This window comes from Etheostoma cragini, chromosome 8 (assembly GCF_013103735.1).
Source record: "Etheostoma cragini isolate CJK2018 chromosome 8, CSU_Ecrag_1.0, whole genome shotgun sequence".
In the NCBI taxonomy this organism is placed as follows: Eukaryota; Metazoa; Chordata; class Actinopteri; order Perciformes; family Percidae; genus Etheostoma; species Etheostoma cragini.
This window is the reverse complement of record NC_048414.1, coordinates 3731109-3752342: the sequence shown is the minus strand read 5'-3', so window position 1 is coordinate 3752342 and position 21234 is coordinate 3731109. Positions and strand designations below refer to the sequence as shown.

Sequence of the window (21234 nt, the reverse complement as noted above, 5' to 3'; positions counted from 1 at the left end):
TTGTTCTCTCCACATCAATATATGAGGCTTCACAGGGGGCAATGAGAACCTGTCCAGAGTTATATAAAGGGGATCTCTTTGAATCAGGCGAGCCAACAGACTCTCCGTGCACACCAGACACCTTTCGAACCCTCCAACAACGTCGGCCGTGAAACAGCGAGGCCTTAACGGCTCAATTCTGTATTCCCTCACAAAACCACTGAAGTCAGCTCTGGTTTATTACAGCTAATGTACCATCTGCTTCCCAGGGTGACTCCTCATTAAATATGAAGGAGATAAATAACATCTCACGTATGCAGCAATGACCCTAAGCGTGATCAGTGCTGGCAGAGGGGGGGGGAGGGGACAGAGACAATCCTGACAGTCCATCTTTATATAGTCTACATATATTACATTACAATACATTATTACATGTCATTTAGCTGGCACTTGTATCCAAAGTGACTTACAATTGTATGCCTCTGTAGCAACTACTATCTACGAGGTTATCTTCTGATATCTTTGTGTTGGAATTTTAAACTCCGGTGAGTTTCTCAGGACTATGGCTACCAGCTCCTCAGATCTCTGGAGGGTGAATCCAGACAGCTAGCTAGACTATCTGTTCAATCTGAGTTTTCCTTTTGTACAACTAAAATAACTTTTGAACGTACACATGTTCCAACAAAACATGTTCCTTCCACGGTCACCGTGGCACTGTCGGGCGGTTAGGGCTGACCAAGAAGATTGTGATTGGTTTAAAGAAATGCCAATAAACCAGGGAACGTTTTTCTCCCAGCCCGGAATGCCATTTGGACTAGCCAGACTCTCCTCCGCACTGCTGTGGAGGAAGGTCTGGCAAAGCGAGACTATTCTTTATATGCCACTGTGCAACATGGTGAAAAATGCAAGTAGAAGTTGTTTAACAGATTGCAACTCCAGACATTCTTGGCAGATATTTTGCATCTAAGGACATTGCCAGGACCTATGAATCAATCAAAGGGGGTAGGACCTTCTTTAATGTCATCCTACTCCTTTTTGAACATGGGAATTTCTTATTTGAATTGCTTAGAATTACTTTGGAAGATTGTTGTGAGATGTACATGTTGTTGTTTTCTTATTTATCTGCTATCTGTTATATATACAGAACATATTTTTTACATGTTCAAAATAAACTACAAAACTAAACTAAAAGTTTGTTTCATCATAAAGTGGTCCATGTAGTCCCTAAGAATTGTTAATGATAGATAGATATAAATAGATATTTATTTATTGATCCCAAAACAATAGGAAATTATGGTACAGCACTAGTTCTGTAGTTCTGCACCTGTGTTAACACACTTGCCACCTTTAAAAACTTCATAAAAAGCCAGTAATGCAAAGTAATCTCTTTTGTTTGTCTCTTTCCCCAGACAATTAATTCTCCATTACTGTCACTGTGTATTACAAGGACATATGTGCGTGGGAGTGTAGATGTGTGCGAGTACAAAAGCAAAAATAAATAGCTACTCCCTTGATGCTGCTTAATTTTAGCAAGCCACTCATAATGGGATGGTTTATATAAGCACCAATTTACCATTCCGCACCACATACCATGTTTATTTTAAGATAAGATGAGAGAAATGTTTTTTTGTCATCCTTGAATTTGTCAAACATTGTATGAGAAACGCTGCAGTTCATCATCATTTCTTAACGCGGGTCGATTCTTAGAGAAGAAATGGGATAAATGATATATCCAGAAGTGCCAGAAAAAAACAACACATGGACATAAACACTGGACGGCAGTGATTTTGTTCTTTTAAAAGACAATAAATAAACATGTTTTGAGTCCAGTCCCTCAGCACAACCACTGTGGAACCAATAATGACTGTTGAAGTGCTTTTGAGCAAAGCAGTTAACCCACCAAAGCTGTTCCAGTGTAGCAGCGACTGCTCCTGCATGACCCTCTCTGCACTAAAACCTAAAAAATAAATGATTTCTTGGTCAACATTCCTCGTTAAATACAGGCAAAAAAAGGGAGACAAATTGCGTACTATAATAAAAACGGTCATGCCTCCGCATAAAATGGATTTGGAGTCCCCATTGGACTAAAAAGACTTGTCAGTCTATGGCAGTACACTGTTCTGAGATTCTAACCCCATTCAGTGCAGTTTGTGCTCAACAGTGCAGTATGAAGTCTAATTAATCAGAAATAAAGTCCACTTCACGTTTTGTACCAGAGATTTAGCCTTGTAAGAATGAGGCAAAACTAGCTCATGTGCAATAGCGCTCCCTTTAATTTATTTCTACTTTGATCACAAGGACATTTTTCTGGAAATCTCATGTTACTGCGAACTTGGAGCATGTTTGGAAAGAGCTTCCGTATCCCTTTTAGCCCTCATGGTCAAGCTCTCACGTTTTTTCTCACAGAAAGCACACATCACAACACACCAAAGACATTAGTAAATTCTGCTGAGCAGCTGTAAATGTTTCTTCTCTGCACTTTACTCAGAGGCGTTTCCTCTCGACGATGCTGAGGAGAATACTGTGAGCTGAAAGGAGCTTCCTGGAGTATTTATTTTTTTCTTCTCTCCACCACTGGACACTTTGGAGAGCTCTTTTCATTTGGACACATGCTGTGCAGTCTCCACATGACAACACCACAGGCTACATTTGGGGAGGCACACTGTACAGGCATGAGGCTTTATTCAGAGCTCAAACAGCAAAGGCTTGCTGAAGTCAGCTTCTGGCACAATGAGACAAGGCTGACAACTCGTTATACATGGGGCTCTCTCTTCATATCTACCTTTGTCTTTGCTTCTATTTCTCAGACTTACAGCGTGCCGCATTTTCTAACTGTTGACCTTTATAATTATCTGGAGGAAAGTACAGAATTTAAAGAATAGTTTTATGATTAAATCAACTTTTTTTAAAAGGCTGGAGCCTTAAGAAAAAGAGTGGCTCCTTGGTGTTCTGGTGATTTATGATGTAAGAAGTCATGTCTTACCACCCTCCAGGTTGGTTGTGACTTTCAAACACACTATGCAACCGTGACGACCTTTTGGCCTACCAAAAGCTCTAGAGCTGGCTGACCCTAATTACAGCGTTGGCTTTGCTGCCAAACCATCTCATTGGAAACCAGCCACAGCTTTTGGCGACCTCGGCATACAAGCTGTTCCCAATGGAAAGCAATTTAATGCTTGGCTGCTCAAAGAACAAAATATATGCAGCACAAGAAATCTCTTAGATAAATTACAGCGGTAGAGCAGCCTCTGTAAGAGCCTTATCTGAGGCCTGGTGAGCCGCGTGTCACCTTAGAGGCGACATGAAACCACAACGTAGCCGGAAGCAGTCAAATTCTGTCAACAAGCAGCAGTTCCCCATGGTGGGAAACCACTGGGAGAAGAGCATTGCATCTGCAGTCCATTGGTGTGGTGACCTGTTCCAACATACTCAACCTTAAAGATTTAGAACTTTTTGAGTTTAGGCCATTTTGTACAAATAGTCCAGGAACTACAGCACCTCAGGGAGTTGGTCCGCAAAGAAGTAACAGTCTCCTGTGTGTTTTTCTTATTATTTTCTTGCTCCAGCGTGTGACCAGGGCTAGATGTGGCTGCTACTGTAGGTGCCTCCTGACCAAAAAATGAGCTGGGGACCCCAAACGACACAGTGACGGACATTTCCCCCATCCCATTAAAAAAAATTACAACTGTGGAATATTGCTTGCAAATATGTTTAGGAATATCATAAATTTAAGCATAATATGAACTAAAATAATACAAGTTTTACAATTAGGATTTGACAAGGCCTCATATAAGACAGCCTCAAAGTCAGGGCAAAGACACGTGGAGGTGACACCAGGGCCTTTACTGTTTCAGTTTTGGCATTGGCAAAAAATACTGCAATTAATCAAATTCCCCAAAGTAACTGCCTTTGGGGCCCCTAGGGGTCCGGGGCCTGAAGGCAGGTACTTACTGTGCCCAGTCGGTAAACCGGCTTTGTATGTACTAGGATTGAAAGAATTAGCTAATTTAAAAATAAAGTTAAGATTAATTTCTTTGTCTGAGTCTCTTTCACACTCTCACGCTCTCCCTCACCCAGTTTTCCTTCTTGCAGCCTATAAAGTTATGGTTCCTGTGTGTTGAAATTGACAAAGTTAATGCATGTTCTTCCACGGTAATTCATCTAGAAGTGCTAAGAGAAAAATGTCCTTAGAAGTGCGCTATGCAAGGGTGGTTGAGGTGCTTGGCTTGAGCTATGACCATGATGCCCTTTAGATTGAATGATGTCCTGGGAAGTCAAACCCATTAAGCACAGCAACTGTACTGGAGAGAGCCCTGCACTGAGAATCCATCTCCTTAGATTAGCCGACAGCAAACATGCCACCAACTGAAACCAGCCTCAGAAATGTGACGCCTATGATTTCCTTGAAGCAGCCTCGACACTGTAATCCCATTTGCCCTCCAAACACTGTAATTGTGTCTCCTTTTACCACTTTTTTTTAAACCTAAAAATATAAAGAACAAACTCACCTTCCCACCAACCAGGTGTGGAGAGGAAATTGGAAAATATGAGAGTGAATCAACAATGACACAGCAAAAGCTTTTCTTCCTTTCATGCTTAGAACCAAACTGACTCTTTCTTTTCATATCTGATTTACAGTTACAGGCTTATAAGAACAAGACCCCTTTTTGTTTAATAATGACTAAAATCAGTCAAATTTCAGGCAGCTATATAATTATATTTGCAAATGATTAGGAGAGGGAATATGTGCAGAAACACATATTCTATTTTCGTCTGGATATCTGTGACTTTGCTGCTGCATACCTTCTGGTAAACAGCAGGACAAAACCTTCAGTATATACACTGTATATATATATATATATCTCGAGGAAATCCTTGCTATTCTTAATGAGTTAAAGTAAATAGTCTCAACAAAAGTTTATATGAGAAATACCTTAAATGTTTACGCCCGTAGAAAATGGTCCTGCTTAGATAAGTATAGAGAAGTATCGTCATGGATAAAGTAAATATTACATTGATTTGGGTCTACAATGTTGAAGTAAGAGTTTTTAAACCTATTCATCTTTTTAGCCGAGTGTTGTATCCTACTCTGCTACTGAAGGTAAACATTGCTTGTTTAAACCTTCGAGAATTAACCAAAAATGTATCTTTTTCCTGGAGAGAAGTCATTATTTATTAAACCCAACCGCAACAGGTTTGATATTATGTCCCAATAAACCCTACAACTGTTGCATTTTCTGCAACCAGAAGACATTGTTTAACACTGGAAACAGGTCCTTTTGGGATTAACACAGTTCAGACAAAGGCGATAGAAAGGGAATAAGAGCCATGGGGGGTGGGGGCAGGGTAATTGCATCTGAACTTCATGATTAAATTGAATAACTTCCAAGCCAGCTCATCCTCAAATGGATCCATTGCAGCTAAACTGTCTGGAAGCCATAAAGCTATGGTCGAAAAGAACAGAGGTTATCTATGCAAAGTAGTTAATGTTGTGACGTTACTGTCTAAACTTGGACGGTCCCTTCCTGGGCACAGGGCGGAGAAGATTCTGAATCAAGTGGCAATTTCCTCGAGGTTTGCAGTTTTTTATCGAAATGTGATACTGATTTGGAAAACATGCAATCCAATTATTTATTGCCACAAGCCTAGATGTTCTGACCTGTGCACACATGCTTTACAACAACAATGCTGAAAAAGGGCAGGAAACTGGATTTTGTTTCTCTATAATTGCGGACGAGGCTATGTCCTCCAAAACTGAGCAGCTGTCAGTGTGTAGGATGCAGAGGAAATCAAGGAGAGTTTTTGGGGGGGTTTTATGGATGGCTCTGCATCTCGCAACGCGGCTGGGATTGTGGAGGCCATCTACAAAGGGATTGATATGTGCGGTCTTAAAAACATCCCAATTGTGGCACAAATTTACAACGGTGCGCTGTGATGTCAGGGCATGTGTCTGGTGTGCAGCAGCGCATCAAAGAGACGCTCCCCTACGCCTCCTCTCCCCTATTTTAGTTGACTTTAAGTGTCTGTCTATTGCGTGTTCAAGACAGCAATGCCCTGACTACATTGTTACAATATAATTTAAAATCTGCTTTAAAAATAAACATTTATGCTCATTTAGCATGTTGGTTTTATCCATATGTGTTTGTGCTGTGCTCCCCAAGTAGTAGGCCATTATGCTATTATGAGTACTTTTTTGTTGTTATATTACTGCTTAACAGCAAAAAGGAATACATTACTGTAATTAACCTTAAAAGTGGAAGCTTACCATTCAAGTCCAAATTCTGAGGAAAACACAGCAAAAGAAGTCCTCCCTGCCCCACAGTAACCACCCAGACTACGGCTCCAGTATTCTACTGTGATGGCAGCACTGTTTCTGTAAATGATTCCAAGCAATACCATGCACCTCTGTTTGTTGTTGAGCAGTCGTGGCCCGGGTTTGTCTCTAAGTGCTGAGTATATTTACCCTCTTTCCAGTGCTATGCTTTGTTGCACTCTGTGAAACAAGGTAGAATTCAATTACATGGTGGCCGAGGCTCTGACAAGAGCTCACTCTTGTTTCAATCACCCCACAGGTGGATATGGGGATGAGGAGAAGTGGCGCTTCAGTTACCACACAGTGGACCAGCAGTGGGCAATGAGGTGTGATGGAGGTGGTGGCCAGTGGGGCGGAAAGCCGTGCCGGAGCAGAAGTCCTCCTCGTCAGTTAAAGAGCCCCTATTTTGGTGTTTTAGTGTTATGTATTGTTTTGTGTATGTAATAGATGGATAAAAAACACATTTTACTCCAAATCGAGCTTTCTCTCTCACAGACCGCAATTCTTCTCAACTGACTTAAACGCTTCGCACACATTCTTGTTTGAAATTCCTCCATTAGTGATGTCATTAATTGAGAATGCCCATCCAGTTTTTCATATGTGCCACCAATAGGTGCTGCATCACCAAGCACAGCCTGCCCAGTGGTTTGTTTGAATTTGGTTAGTGGGCCAGCTGACCAATCAGAGCACTGGGCTTTCCAGGGAGGCGTGCCAAGGGCCCAGAAAGAGTGTTTGTTTTCTTTTACACCAATTCCAAAGTCGTTTGGCTTTGTGGAACTGTGAGTCCCGAGATGTGTACACCGCAGCCATCGCACTGATGGCCTTCTCCAAGGACCCCGCCCGGGTCCGGCGCTGGTGAACAGACTCCAATGAAACAAACACCATCAGGCATCATGCCGGTCACGCTTTTCATTGAGCTTATAATTTCTCTGTGAAAATGACTGTAGATCCACAGCTGCAGAGAAAGCTGTGGATGTGAAGGCACTAATCAACCATGTTATGTGTCCACACTGATAGTTGATGGGCGACGGTGGCAGTAGGCGGGTATCACGGGAGCGGTGTAAACCTTTTTTCTGAAGCCCAATGTCTTTCACCTTATTCCTCTCAATAACGCAATGTGTTTGTCTGTATTCCTCAGGGCCGGACTGTCTTCCGTGATTGAATGCTGCCTTGTCCTGGCGGAGGCCAGATCATTTAACTGCTATTCTCTTCAGGTCTCTAAGGGAGCTGTTTTTGTTTGTGTGTCCTGTCTGCCTCATTGTGTATACAGCGGTTGTATAAATGATATTTATGGGTAAAGCCCACAAAGGGATGTTGTGATGATAACACCAACATACCACAAGCTGCAGAGTGACAGTAAGAAACATGGCAGGGAATTAAGTCAAGACTGCAGGGTTAAGAGGTTCATTTCTACACTTTTGTAGCAGCTGATGAGAAAGTCAAGTCAACGGTAAACATGAGCAGAATGTTAGCCTAAACTTAACAAACCTACTTATACTTAAAATTACTGCACTATTGCTTGAAGAAAAAATAAAGATTTGATTTAAGTGCTATACAACAGAAGGTTTATTTATTGTACAGCAAATATACATTTAAGGCTGGGTCTGCATGTAAATCAAATGTACTTAGACAATCAGGCGACATTTACATGTTACATGGCTACATTTTGGTTTAAAAACAAATACCTTTTTTTACTTTACCTACTACACCTACTACTGCATTCACACTGCTCTGGCGTTTCAGAGTAGCCTGGCTCCGCCCTCCTACGTACTTCCGCTCAATATATATTTTCCTTTAGTACTCATATTAGCTCAAAATATTAGCTGTGTTTGATTGCTAACTTGTAGCCGGCAGTGAAAAAAACTTTGTTAAGTAGGTCCATTTTCACTCTACTGACAGAATTACAGAAGTCTTGCGTTAGCATCTTGTAGGCTACTTGTCGCAAAGTGACGCATTCGCGAGTCACATCTTTACTTGACTTACATCGGGGAGTGACATTGACCACAGTTTGGAAACCGAGCATTTGTTTGAGCTTTTAACCCAAAATGAGGTGTTTCTTTAGCAAAAGTTCTAAATAAATATCTTAGGTGTTAACGGGAGATAATGAAAATGGAAGGGAGCACAATCCAAGAGCAACGGTGTCAAGTGTTACCATAGAAAACTCCAATATGTGGCACATTGAACTGTGGTTGGATTGAAATAACCAGCATTTTACTCAGTAATGCTGCAGTGATACAGCTGGCATTCGGGTCTTCAGAGTGATTGCCACAGTCAGTCACCCCTTTTAAAATCTGTTTCATTCACATTGGAGCTCACTCAGGGACTGGCATGAATATTTACGTGAAACCATGCTGGCGTGGGTCTTAGGAAAGGCATTCGGGTTCCAGTAATTCATTGGCAAATGCATTCTGTTTTAGCACATAAAGCCCCTGACAAACTGTTTCCTGCACATTATAGACACACACCTTTCTATACTGCCTATCCTTCTCCCTTCCAGTCTCCTCCATGTCTCTTCTTTCTATTCATCTATCGGTGCTTGGCTCTGGTCACTGCATATCAGGTCTGGGCACAGGCTAATCGTGCGTCCCACAGGCTCAGTAGGACTCCCGCAATCTGAGGGCAGCACATTACCCCAGACAGACTTTAGTGTGGCACAGCGGCCTGAATGCCATGTCCAGAGAGAGAGAGAGAGAAAAAGAGAGAGAGAGAAACCACTGGCGTTTGGCCCATCATCTGCTTTTCACCACTAATGATGTCCTTTTGCAAGCCCCGATCCATCCAGGATCTTTAGGACAGCCATAAGGATGTGTCGAGGTCATAATACCCGGTGGCTATAATTTCCTCTTGGAGCTGGAATTCGGATTCCAGCAAGAGACCGATTCACACATGACTTTGCACTAAAATCACAAACGTGTAGAAGCGGAACATTAAAGTTTGATGAACTAGGTCATGAAATATGAAAGCGCTGATAAAGTGGATGTTAATAGGTTGCTTATGGGTGGACCAAACCTATAAGTGGGGTAAACCCTCCCGTAGAAAGGGCTTATTAAAAACTTGTGTTTGTGCGTGTGCTTGTGTGTGTGTGTGTGTGCGTGTGCTTGTGTGTGTGTGTGCGTGTGTGTGTGTGTGTGTGTGTGTGTGTGTGTGTGTAAAATGCTGAAGGTGTTCATAGTGAAACAAATTTTACAATTTGCACAGAATGCAACAGATGGATTAGTAAGAATGGGTAGTCATCATCCACTTACCTATTAAATAGTTTTATATTCAATAAAGTGCTCTACATTCCTATTACACTAAACTAAACAAGAATGCCAAAGTCACAGATGCAAAAATACACAGTTCTAATTGCGTATTCACCACTAAAATTTCATCATTAACATTTAATATAAACTTCAATTATGGGATTTTCCAGAGTAGGTAGTTTCTGCCTCTACAATGAAGGAGACATGCATCACATTAAATGTTGTTCTGTTATTACGGCACTAGTCTTGCCTACAGCAATTCTGGATGGGAGAAAAACATACTCTGGATTATTGTCATTTCTTTAAACCAATCACAATCGTCATGGGCGCTGCTAAGCGCCAGACAGAGCCACGGTGCCTAGCTAGTCTGGCTAGCTGTCTGGATTTATCCTGCTGAGATGTGAGGAGGCCTTAACCATAGTCATCATAAATCCACCGGAGTTTAGAATGGCAACACAAAGAAAGCGGAAGGTGACTGTGTGAAATGAGGGACATCCGGTGGGAATTTCCGACGGCACCTGAACAATCCCAGAAATTGAACGTGGTTGATATTGACTATTGCGGCACCTTTATGGTAACATTTAAACTGATTCATTAATATAAAAATATTCTCTCAGCGGCTGAACAGGAATCAAAATAGTATAAGAGTCGGTCTGACTTGAAAATAAAGGCATCATTCGGTGTCCTATTGGAACCCACTTTGAGTGCAGAGATTGAGAGAGATGAATAACATGCTTGTGTTGCTCTTTTGAGAATGACAAGAGAGAGGCGGAACTTGAAAAGAGGCTGGGAGTGCTAATGAGCCTTATTTTAAGAACACAGCGCAGTCATGAATATTTAACAGCTTGTCTCCTTGATGAACCACCAAAATAAAAAGTCTTGATGAATTCACAGTAGAAAATGCTCTGTGTAAAGCTGCTAACTTCTGTTGTGATTTGGTGCTATATAAATAAACTTAACTTGGTTTCCTGCCAAGATGCTTCCGTTAGGCTTAGGGTTAGGGTAACTCATACATCGGGGAAACCGTTTTCATTGGAACACAATGCCTATTAAAAAAAAAATAGTCATGCCTTTAAACCTTTTAAACTATATTAACCTTCTCCATCATTGCAAATGGCACTTCATTATTAATGAACAATGATGGATACGCAAATAAGCTCTCTTCACACGTCTAAAGAGGACATGTTTCAAGGTAGTCTGGAAGAGACCCCTGCAAGGTGTTAAGTCCCATGGACTCACTTTGTTGCTAGGCAACAGCAAAGGCACCGGTCCTTTTTCAGGAAAACAACTTCACTGTCCAAAATAAATAAAGATAGAAAGAACACACCATGAACCTCTTAAGCAGGGTTAAGTCACTAGGAAGAGCACTCGGCAAACATCAAGCAGTGTGGCTGCGAAGGCCAAAGAGTTGTTTATGTTTGGTAATTAGACTCTTTACACTCAGGACGGCAAGGAACGAACAGCATAATACGACTTTCAAAAGGTTTACTGAGTGAGAAAAGGCTAATATGTCTTAACGCTACCTAATGAAGATGAAATGGCAAATTGGTTAATTCCATTTTATATAGTTCAAGAATTCCCTGTTTTTCTAAAATAATCAGAGGTCCAATTTGTAGGTTCTATGAACACTCAAAAGTTGTAAAATGTATGTAACTGTTGTATGTGGTCCAGTGTTTTCATCAAGAAAATGTGAGTAAACAAACTCAGAACAGATTCAAAAAAGGCTACTAGGCTACTAACAATAGTAACTAGGACTCCTTATCAAAGAAGGCTGGCTTTATCTCATTAAAGCAGGCAAGAAAAAGGGGGGTGGGGGTGGGGGGGCTCTAGTTCCAAAGGGAATTGAAACAGTTTTGCCCGTATTTGCTTTGTTATTTAGAAAGAACAGCTCAAATTAATTAGTCTCATCTATTCATTATTCTGGCTGTAAACACATTAGTCAGATGTAATGCCTCTGAGCACACCTGGCTTTTCTTATCTTTCGCGTTGTAGACGACAGTGTGGTTTGGCTTCCCAGCCTGCTGCAAGCAGAGTATTAAAGAAACCCAGTGCCATTTATGGGATATGGTACCTGCCGCCTCTCCTAGCGATAGCTGCCTCCCAGGATGCCTTAATGTATGAGATTTGTCAGTGTCAATTTCCTAGCTAATCTCTCTGGTCCACCTCGCTGCTGTCACCGCCGCCCATTCATTCTGCTGCTCTGTCTCTACCTGCCCACACTATTCTGCGTAAGATACAAAGGCAACAGGAAGCCGATGGATAGGAAAAGATCAGTGGTAGCTGATGCTGCCGTGTGACCCTGCATGTGCAACCAGCAGAGCTGATTCACATAACAGGAAAGCTGGGCTAACTTCATTCAAACAATTACTCAAGGTCTTCAGTTTTCTCATTACAAACCATTTTGACAAGTCAGATCATAACAATTTATAATTGACTCCCATTGATCCACCAATAGCATCTCCAATATTTTATGAACATACAGAACATTTTCTTTTCTGAAAAACACCTGCTTGTTTACACATGATGCACTTGTACACTAATGCCACATTTCCAGCGCATGGTTCAAAATGGCTTAACTCAACTTGACCCATGCTATTGTTTTTGCTTTGTATTGGATAAAAGTTAGTGTCTGAACTAAAGATAGTACCGACGGACGTAGTATTCATTCTCGCAACGGTAGCGAGTATTATAAAAGACCTTCAAATCTGCACAAGGAGGTTTGTTGGGGTGGTGGATAGGTCAAACACAGGGCTTTCACAGGGCTTTCACCCAGGAGACAATCGTCAGTTGTCAAAAAGTGACGCCAAGAGTCCCGACCAAGCGCATCCAAATATGACGCCAAAGGGCTAGACGCGTGTCCTGAGATGCGTTAAATAGTCAAGCCAATTGTCCCAACCAAGCGCGTCTAAAATAAACACTAAAGGAGGCTTTTTACATCAATAACAATCGCCAAAGGCACCTGACCAATCACCACTATTTACTGCGGTGGGAGTGAGAATGTGTTGGACATAGGACATCCTGCACAACCCCGCCATTTTTAAATAGCCAAGCTATGCTGTAATAGTTTCTGTATTCACCGGCCTCAGATAAAAAAGAAAAGAAAAGGTAGCACGCAAAAACCACACTGTACACTATACCATACAATTGACAAAGTGATGTTCTTCTGTATAGTTGCAGATGAAAGGATTCAGCGAGTGTCGCGTTGAAGATGATGTCACAGCAGTTCACTTGGTGTCGCTATGGCAATCAGCTGAGGATCCGGACTACACTGAGGGGGCACTATCGGCAATGGAAAACAAAAACAAAAAAGAACTTGTACCAAAAGCCTATACTGTGATCATACTGACAAATATCCTGTCCTCTTTAAAAGAGAGACCAATTTTCACACATATTTTATGCATCTACAATTTCAAAAGTTGTTTCATGCTGAAGACAATTTCGGTTCACTTCTGAGTAGGCTCCAGATCAGAAAATCCTTCAGTATTAGTGTTAGACAGACAAAGAGACAAAGAGAAATATGGCTGCTGAGTATGCTTTCCCTCTGAAATAATACATGTTTAGGTAGCATTTGCATAGTTTTATGCTTTAACATGTCTAATTCATGCTGCGTTTTGGGCTTGGAAGCTGGTGAGGGGTCGTGTTATTGCAAAAATGACTTACTTGCAAATGTTTTATATGAACATGTTCAGGTCTTGTTTTCATTTTTCAAAAACACATATCACAAACCATTACCACTGGCCAAAAAGAAGGGATTTTTATGAACATTACTATAAAGTACTGTAATCCTGCAAAAAGAAGTAGTTATATTTTTTATGTTTGGTTGAATCCTTCTTAGAGCAAAAGTCGCTCATTTATGGTTTCAAATGTTAAAAGAGCAGTAGGTAAGACTTATAAAACTACCTTTCTATTATATTTGCTGAAACCGACCCCATATTCGAGTAGAACTATATGAAGCAGGTAATAAAAAAAAAAAAAATCCAGCTCCTACAACCCCACCTACAGCGTGTAGTGTGATTGGCAAAAATCCACAGCTCCCTCAATGCACCAATCAGTGCCAGTGTGTGTGTGTGTGTGCTTGTGTGTGTGTGTGGGGGGGGGGGGGGGGGGTCCTAAATGTGTGTCAATCACTGCTTATACACACACATTTCATCTCCCTTTGGGGGAGGGGCTTAGGACATCGTTTTGGGCTTTGGCATAAAGGGGAGGGACTGAAAAGTTGTCGATGTTCAAATATTTTGGCTAAGTCCTGGATTACAATCCTACCTACAGCCCATTCAATGTTTTTGGAGTTTTTTTCTTTAAAAATGTGTTTTTAACATTGTAAAGATTGTATACCAAGCAGATGATGACCTGCACATTCATACTTGTGATAATAATGTGAGATCTAATACGTTGAGGCATAATAAATGCATAAATAGAAGGCATAAGCACAAATGATCCTGCAACAAGGGAATGCAAAAGGCTTTTTTTCTCCAAACTGCAGCGCCCTAATCAGAGCTGTGAGTCGTTAACCAGGCTCAGCCACAGTGACACTCAACACTCTGAGACTCCAACACAAAGGAGACTTAAACTGCTAATCAATAGAAAGAAAAAAGCTTTTTGTCACAAATTTACTGCTCTGGCTTCTGAATAGCTAACGCATTATTTCAACAGTGTCAAAAACCAACATTACTCAAGAAAAGAGGAAGTATTTATTTCAGCACCAGACTAGTATTTGGCAGGCAGAGAGGTGTAATTTGCCTTAAGTTCTGCAGTGAGCAAAATGCTAATTTAGGCTACGTTAAGAAAGCCCATGTTCACTGCTCATTACTGTTGGACGCTGGCACACTGCAAAGCCTGCTGGCCAACAACATTACAACATCACTTAATTAAAATAATTCTGCTGAAAACTAAATGAAGACCTTGACTTACATTAGCTTCAGGCTCCAGAGGATGGCATTCCATCTTAACCAATGAGAAATAAAAAGCAAGTGGAAACATCCTCAGAGCTGCAGGTGTTGAAGGATGATTATAGTTATTTTCACATTGGAACTGTTTTTTCTTCTAGTTTTTTTTGTTTTGTTGCATTTCTAATGATGTTCACACACTTTCTTGTTTGGTTTGAATAATTTTGGCTACTCCAGCTTGACCCAAATCGTGTTACACTTTTGAGAACTCCCACATTTTGATAGAATGTGAAATCTGATGAGTTATTCAGTGGAATCCCAATGTGTCCACACAGTTTCATCAAAATAAGCTCCCTCTTTGTTCAGGACATTTTCTGTATCTTGTAATTTACATCTGATATAGATATGTCACATCTGTGTGTGGGTAGTACTGTGGTGGAAGAACATTTAAAAGGTGCTCTAGGTGATGTTGGGTGACGGCACTTCTTCTTAACGATAAAAGTATTTTCAAGCAAAACAAGGCTAGCTCGCCCCTTCATCCTCCTCATCCCATCCCCACCCCCCCGCCCCTTCCGCGCTTCCACGCACTAACCCCCCCAAACCCCACCTATAAATCCTTATGTCAGTTATCGGCACCGCCTTTTACGTTTGTTGGAACAGGTGGGCACAGTTTGTTGTTGTTGGCGTTTGTAGACCCTGGGCTGTCTGCAGAGACTTTTTTACTGTGTGTTCTGGGTAGCCCTAAAAAAAACATGTGACATCGCTGAGGGCACCTTTAATGTCTTTTAGCTTTGACTTTTGGGGTTCTGCTTTGTCTCTGTGGGTGAACTGAAAACAATCAGAATTGTGCTAAATAACTGTGTGTAAATATGAATCAATCCCATTATTTTACAAGGCTGAGAGATTGAATTGAGTACTGTCTACAGTATAGTAGTATTCTGACCAATGACTTCTATTAAATGCCTCCTTTTGTCAGGTTTTATGATGACAAATAATGTGTTGTGGAATCAGGATTATTTGGGGAATTACTGGATGTAACTATTCTTAAACCCTTTACACCAAAACACTGCATGTGCGGGGGTAAAATACGTGAAGATGATGAAATACAACTCTAAAAAAAAAAAGGAATCAAGCTTGGGAAGTACACTTATTTGCTTCCTGTTGAGTGTATGATGAGAGGATTTGATACCACTCTTCTCATCTAACTCTCGGCATGACAGCCCAAGTATGTTTGTTTTTTTCACAATTTCTTTCCTTTAACATTAGGGTTTGTGGTGCCAAAAACAAATCAGCTCCAGTTTGGCTGCCACCCGCAAAAAGCTGCATTTGTACTGGATCAGTGACAAGACAGTGCCGAGAAAGAGATAAAGTACATGCGTCTGTGTGTGTGTGTGTGTGTGTGTCTGTGTGTGTGTTGAATTCTTTCACTCTTACCTTAACTCATTAATAATGTATCTGGCTGCATTCCATTAAGATCTGTAGGTACTTGGATTTCAAATGTCCAGGTCTCAATGCAGTGTGTCAACAACAAAACACAAAAGAGGACACCGAGTCACACAACAACATCACAAAAGGTACGGAGATCTGAAAAATGCATACTTTTAGGAATTACTTCAGTCAGTCTAAATATCTTTTTGTTTTTAAGTAATCCGTTAGTAAAGCAGGGTGACATGAACAAATCTCTATGTGGGTCCAGACTTGCAGCCACATTTGGACCTTAGCCTGGTGAAATCCAGACTTTTGGCAATAATGATGAAATTATCATACTGTGGTACTGTTAGACAAAATTACAAGCAAATTCTAGGCCTAATTAAAAATCAACAAAATTAGCTATAATGACATGCTATCATGTCATATTATGATGACTACAAACACTATTATCCTAAAAAGATATTGAAATGTTTGACTGTTGCTTTCCATTTAAAGATGTAATTAAATGAAAATCATGAATCACCCAGCAGGTTAATACCTGCAGGAATAAATGCATATTTCTCTTTGTTATCTGGTTCATTCCTTTTGGCTTCCTGTTGGAATGTTTAGAGGTCATGCTTTGGAGTACAATCCAAACTCGATTGTTGAAACGACGCGCTGAAATGAGACTTTGATGGCCATTTTACTTATCTTCCTATCCGTATGGGATATTAAAGCCCAGTGCTTTGCATTATATCTGACCTGCCAATCGGATCCATTTGGATCAGAACACATTATTTTTTTAAATAACTTCAATTCATCATCTACTCATTCCTTTAGAAATATTATTTCTGTAATGTATCCAAAAATCTCCCAAATCCTTTTAGAAAAGTGACATCCCTGCAGATCATTTTAAGATCTTACTCGGTATGGAACATTGATTTATTTCCCACTAAGTGCACGTCCATCAATTGGCTGCACATGACGTAACGGCTTGTCGAGGCTGTCATGGGAGAAGTTATCATGCTCGATGACGTCGAAGAGTTAAATCCATAGAACAGATGTTGAATTCAAAGCACAATAAAATATTTCACTTCAAAGCACAGCGGGCTCTCCGGAGACAAATTACTAAAAGGTACAGAGCAGCGTTCGTTAGCATTCTGGCAATCTTCTATAATTCAGAGGAATCAATTATACAGAGATTTTTATTACATACTGTCCACACTGTGCTCATTATGTGGGACTGAAAAACATTTAAAAGCAGAATATAACTGTATTAGTTGTCCAGTAGAAAAAAAACTTAATTTTAAATGAAGGATTATAAATCGTTAGTTTCAGGAAAAAAATCTACAGTTTTAGTATCTTTCTAAACTACACTGAATAAACTCAAATATAACCTTCTTCAACTAGCTCCCGGAGAGTTTATTTCATTTTCTCAATGTCTTTTGCCCAACAACAATATGCAAAACAGCTAAAGTAATAGATTTTTTTCCCCTTCCAAAGCCAAAACCAAAGCTTTAAAGTGTTGGACTGGGAAAGGCCAAATGTGCTCATGAGTGCACATTAAAAATGATACATTTCCAATTGCATATGTTATTTCATTATGTTTTTTCCAAATTTACTCTTCATTTTTGCAATGTATATAAAATCCACTGCAGCTTTGTGCTGTACGTTATAATACACTGATGCGACTAAACGGCTGTGGGAATTATTTTAACAAGCAAACCAACAGTTTTTCAGTGAAGTCCTGAGCCATGTCCAAACTAATGTAATAATGAGACCAAACGCCAGGCCTAATGGCTGACCCTGGAGACTTGATTATGCAGTTTCGGTAACCCATTATTGCAGAGCTGACAGTAAAAGCATCACAGCGTCAAAACGTCAGCATAATGACTCTCGATGACTGTGAACAACATGTAAACTAAACATGTGAAAAGCCCCAAACAGCAGACATAATACTGATTTAAGTTGCGAGCCATTTTCACACAGTGTATAAATTAACATTTAGCTCAGAAAATGTCACTATTGCCTTTTCAAGCTGTGGTGTTTTTCACTTTCCATAATAAAATATCCGTGAAGGTGCTTAGGAAACATTACATTGAAACGTTTTTTAGAGAACGTGCCATGTATTTCACGTGAATGTTTCTCTTCACACAATAGCCTAGCTATGCATGACAATCCCACATAGCTAAACCATATATACACCTGCCTTACCATTAGCATAATGACGAGAGAAATATTAACGCAGCATGATTCACAGTCATGCCCAATTCCCATTCACTCTAAAATAGGAGAAAATATTATCAGTGTTGTCATAAACACAAGTACAAATCCCTGCTGTTATGGCAGTCATACTGGGAGACTTTTGATGTTTCACAATCATTTCTATTCCGCAGCCGGCATTTGCATTTGTTTGATTTCCAGCAGCAGCATGCAATGCCTCCTTTTGCAACAATACAGACACAAATAAATTAAGAGCCATTCTTCCTGGCTGAGATTATTTATCTCCCTACTCAAGCTGTCTGAACTTTCGAAAACACAGCTTTGAGTTATTCACTGCTATTCCCTTACCCGTCGCCCACTACCTTGACAGTGCATAACAGTCTTCTGTACGCACAGGCATGTTTTTTTGTTGTTGTCAAATAACAGTCTTATACAACAGCTGATGAAAAAATTTGTTTAGCCTACTTTGGTGCGCATATGCCGCATGAATCATTGTAATGTAATGCATGCCTATGGCTGTAGCCACAACTGCTAATCTTTCTGCAGAAAATCAATTTTTCACATTGGCTTCAGCTGCCCCTAGGAAGACAAATCACAAAACTAGTCAAACCGGCGATCAGAATCAAACAGACTGGAATCAGACGGAGCAGTGTAATGCCTCACATACAATCAGTAAAAAGTCGCTGCCAAAATGAGAACATGCCATTTCATTCTCCTCAGCCTCTTAGAAAGAACAACATTACATAATTAGGATGATTAAGATGAGCGGAGACTAAAGGCCAACAGTGTTAACATAGCTGAAGATAATAAAAGGATTAGGGGGTGATTCACTTACAGAAGGTAATGGCATTTTAAAACAGAAAACCGGAATTCATTAGCGAATGTGATTGACAGCTGAATATCGCTGAGTTAAACAGCCGAGAGGAGAAACTGCTTGTGATGGATACATTTATTTAACGAAAGGGCTGCCTGTCCAGGAATAAAGACCAGAAAAAGTCGCTTAAAGTGTCACATATCCAGGTGCGAAAAGGCTAAAAAAAAGAATAGAAGAAGAGTAGATCTGCATTGAGAAGATGAGCACTGACCCTATCCGACCCACTTCTCCCTGATTTATGGTTTATGGTCCCTCAGCAGACACAGCTTTGTTCTGGGGGGGCCATAAATCTCCCGCACCTCAGAGTCGATCAGCTGACCCTCCAATCCTGGCAGCCGCCCCATTCGCACAGTCCCGTCTGCCGGCTGCAGCCGAGCTCTCAACACAAAGCAGAAATCACCCAAGCCACAAGCGCAGGCAGTTAATCACCACGAGCAGACAATAGTATGACACAGAGCCAAGCGGGCGGGCAGGCGATTCATGCAATCGCTAAAGCACTCAAACGGGACAGCCGAGGTGTACCTGTTTGGTAACCTCTGCTCTGAGTGCAGGGAGTGTTTATCCTTAAAAGTGAAATGAAGTTCTCTCTGTGTGAAAAAAGCCAGTGGGAGCACGAGTAAGGTAGAAGAGTTGTTACGATGGGAAGACACCTCAGTAAAAGACACTCAGCAAACATTAATATATGCTTCCATGTTGAAAGAGCTAAATGCCATGCTAATTAGGAGGGACATCAGGTGGTGTGATGAACAGAAAACAGGACTGCTGAGAGTCAAGGAAGTTGGCTCATCAAACAGGCAAACACTGCAAACTGCAGCTCGGAACTGCTGCAGCGTGGAAAGCAGTGTCTGAAATGAGTTATTTTGTCTGGATCAGACATGGTGGCATGTCTCACTGTCAGTGGCAAAAATAAGGAATGGAAGAGCAGGAGGTGATGACACCACGGCAAAAGTGGACAAGGGGGGGATTTTAATTTGAAAAGGAGGTGAGAAACAGCATGAGAGGTAAATGCAACCACACCAGGACATCAGCCTGGAAATAAACACGTATGGAGCAGCATGTGGAGCGTACAAGTCAGGCGAAAACTGGAGAAGGAAAGAGTTTACTTCTTGCAGTGTCACCGTCATGAAAAAACCCTGCACACTTACCTGTCTAAAGCATGTAAACACATCCCTGCTCGGAGTCCTTTTACGGTGCGAGTCTCGTAAGGGAGCTCTCCTGATACTCTTTGCACGCCACCAGTCTAAATGATCTCCTTGACTCATGCGGGAGCAGATAATTGGCTCTCAGAAAAGAGGGACAAACACTCATTGTAAAGGCAGTAAGTAGCCTGGCGAAGAGGATATATAACTACATATATATATACATAAATTTTTTTTTTGTCTTCCCACTCCTGCGCATTAGGGTGCATCAAATTTGAATGGGAAATTTTAATTTCAAAATATCAATTTGGCTGGCATTGCATTTTGTTCCAATTAACATAAAAATGACTTCTGCAAAAGTTTTGAGGAATTCCATTGAGATTTAGGGGTGCCACCTAACACATGAACTTTTGTGAAATTTCAAAAAATGGGCAATTTTTAGTCTAATTGCCAAAAGGTTGACCTGGAAATGTTGAGTACAGTGAACTTTTATACAGTAACATGTTCTATAGGGTTATCAAAGTAAAAGTTGTATGTTTGCCCTTTGGGCAACTTGGGCATTTCTCAGAATTCAACTTTCAAGATTCTCCATTAATTTGTCCTATAGACAAAATGAATGGAGGTGGCCTCACGTGGCCTTACCCTGAGTTTTGTGCAGCAGTGATGGATGTCGGACACACATATAAAGTTGAATTTACTTTATTGTTAAACACAAGGAGCGATACTGACACACTTAAAAGAACAAACCCTCTCTAGTGGCTAATTTACTGGCAACTAACAGGGCCTAATGGTTAGAGCTGACACTAACTAAACTTTCAAACAATTGCTCAGTCTGTGCCAGAGTCCGCTCCACTGAGCAACATTACCAGGGAGAAAGAGAGAGGAAATGGAACCTGAACTCTGAACCTAGCCAGTGTGTCTCCCCCCAGATGTGTCTCCCTACTTGCCACCCAAGAGTAACCGTCCTATTCAGGCATTAGCTTGCGTTTGCAGTGGCGAAGGTTTGGCTGTTGACTGCGGTCATGTTCAACTGCCTGCAGCACATTCTGCAGGTGCTGCTCCTTCCTGGCCACTGCGACAAAGTCGGTCCTGAGCTTGACGCCACGCTCGGCACAGTCATTGACCACGTTCATTGCACATACATTGACCTCACTTTTTTTGAACGCAG

The 21234-nt window shown here is 41.0% G+C and overlaps 1 protein-coding gene across 1 annotated transcript in view; it reads right to left on the bottom strand.

Annotated features, from left to right (window-relative positions):
- Nucleotides 1-15941, bottom strand: part of mgat4c (mgat4 family member C) — a 79245-nt gene extending 63304 nt beyond the window's left edge. Inside the window, exon 1 of the mRNA XM_034879029.1 lies at nt 15855-15941. The gene's annotated coding sequence lies outside the window, so the exon portion shown is untranslated. The remainder of the gene's footprint in view (nt 1-15854) is intronic.
- Between the last annotated feature and the right edge of the window lie 5293 nt (nt 15942-21234).